The sequence below is a fragment of the Colobus angolensis genome, unplaced genomic scaffold (genome assembly GCF_000951035.1).
Source record: "Colobus angolensis palliatus isolate OR3802 unplaced genomic scaffold, Cang.pa_1.0 Scaffold62, whole genome shotgun sequence".
NCBI classification, from domain to species: Eukaryota; Metazoa; Chordata; class Mammalia; order Primates; family Cercopithecidae; genus Colobus; species Colobus angolensis.
In genome coordinates this window covers 4,287,550-4,290,083 of record NW_012119821.1, presented here as the reverse complement: position 1 = coordinate 4,290,083, position 2,534 = coordinate 4,287,550, and the positions used below count along the sequence as shown (strand labels likewise).

General features: G+C 36.5%; 1 pseudogene; it reads left to right on the top strand.

The window, feature by feature from the left end:
* The first annotated feature begins 1,588 nt into the window (after positions 1-1,588).
* LOC105527415 lies at positions 1,589-1,727 on the top strand (annotated as a pseudogene).
* Positions 1,728-2,534: the final 807 nt, after the last annotated feature.

Genomic DNA, 2,534 nt, shown 5'->3' with positions numbered 1-2,534 from the left:
TGCAAGTTGTCAGTGTGTTATCTGTTGCTCTGTGTCTACTCATGCACCAACAGATATAATTAGAAGACGAGGGGTTTTCTAACAAAGCTAAAGCAAATTGAATTGTCACTTTGTCTAAAGGAGATCAAATAAATAAGTCTTCAAACAAGATTACATGACATTAAGTGCTATTCATATAATTAAATGCACAGTCTTCTATCCTTATATAATGAATGCTTGGATAAAAATACAGCAATGCATTTTTCTATAACTGTGATCTGTGAATTTATTTTTTAAGAAAATATGTCAATAATTTAGCATAATTATAGAGAATGTTATTTTCTCATTCTCTTTATATCTCTCTTTTTGTCTCTCATTCTCTCTCTCTCTCTCTCTCTCCCCCCACCCACCACTCTCTCTGTCTTCCAAATACATACTATAGCCTGACTCATCATATTGTTTTGTGTCTCCTAAGTAGCATAACACCTTGCTCTTAAGGTAACTCCAATCCATTTCATGCTTAAACATATGTTTACATTCTATCCTCATCCCATGAGTAAATAGAAGTCATCCCTACATTCGGGAATTGATCTCCAGATTCTTCCCAAAGAGGAAACCATTCTTCATTTGAGTTCAAAGTAGGCATCCATGTTCAAATATTTGTAATTCTGGCCTCTTGGATAATAAAAACCTCAGTCTTCGGTGACCTTCAGAAAGTCTCTTCAATTGTGTCTCTTACTATAGAACAGGTTTTTAACTTCGTAGGTGACTAGTGATGACGATGTAATTTATAAAAGATCTGAAGTTTCAGAATGAAAGTTAATAGTTGTGTTACATTTGCTCAATTCTCTGCACTCATTACTTAATACTCCCACCAATGTCATTGCAGAACTGAATTATAGACTCCACAACTGCAAACTAGGTATTTATTATTAAATAATAAACATATTTAATTATATACTAAAGAGAAAAACACTATTTCCAAGCTCATTGTTATGTAATGTCTTAAGGCTTTAAGTAAAAGACCCACGAAAACCCTAAGAAAACTGCACACAAAATAACAACTAGCCCAAGATTTTCTCAACTGTAATCTTCTCTGCTCCTGGGTTGAGATGCAAAAGGGATCCATCTGAAACCGAATTATGCCCATTTCTTTAAACTTGTAACTTATTTAAAAACAATTTTGGATGTAAATCTTCCTTCTGTAGAAAATATAAGCTTTTTTCTTTTAAATTTACAAAGTTACTTTTTGATTACTTTTATGATTACAATCAAAACCAGCCTTGTTCAACTGCTGATGTTGTCATTTACAGCAGCCAGAAACAAAACAATTACAGTCTCGTGTTGCTTAATGATGTGGACACATTCTGAGAAATGTGTTGTTAGATGATTTCATCATTGTGTGAAAATCATAGAGTGCATTTATGCAAACCTAGATGGCATATTCTACTATAAACCCAGGTTATTGCTCCTGGGCCACCAACCTGCACTGAGTACAGTAGGCAATTGGAACAAAATGCTATTTGTCTATCTAACCATAGAAAAAACACAGTAAGAATATGGTGCTACTATCTAGTCCAGAGTGAGCCACAGGTTTTCCTTAGTCAAGATGAGTGATAAGCCAAACATGTCAAAAGTAGGGAAGTTTGACAGGGAAAAACTGAAGAAAATTAAAAACAAAGAAAAAAAATACTCTTCTGTCAAAGGAAACTATCCAGCAGGAGAATCAGTGTATTCAAACATTCTAAAATAGGGATCTCCTCCCACGGGCAAATTTCAACATCGTTTGAGAGTGTCGGTTTTGTAAACCAGTGCGTTTGTAGAAATGTTAGACATTTCCCATTGTCTTCTCATCTGCATACCTTGGCTAAGAGGTCAGAAGTGGCCAATGTTTCCTTAAGCTTACTTTTTTGTTTTGTTTTCTTTTTTGAGATGGAGTCTCGCTCTGTCACCCAGACTAGAGTACAGTGGTGCGATCTCAGCTCACTACAGTCTCCGCCTCCCAGGTTCAAGTGATTGTCCTGCCTCAGCCTCCCAAGTAGGCAGGACTACAGGTGCCCACCACCACGCCCAGTTAATTTTTGTAGTTTTAGTAGAGACGGGGTTTTGCGATGTTGGCCAGGATGGTCTCAAACTCTTGACCTCATGACTTCAAAGTGCTGGTATTACAGGTGTGAGCCACAGCTCCCAGCCCTTAAACTTACTTTTAAACTTCCCGTTGATGCATAAATTCCAGATGGCAGATGCTGTCAATAATCTTACCATTGATGCCCTTTGTGTGTATAGTCCTCGTACCTCCTACAAGATAAGGCAATTTTAACCTTCTACAGTGGGCACCTCCATTGCTACATAATCTTCATGAGGTTGCACATTTTTGCAGGTTCTCACAGTTTATTTTCACTTCTAATGTAGCCATAAAATAAATACAATATTATATTAAAAAGGTATATGATATAATAATCTTATGGCACCACCATCATCTATGCAGTCTGCCATTGGCCAAAACATTCTGCAGTGCATGGCTATGTATTAAAACCAGTGTTATCCTTTTGAAA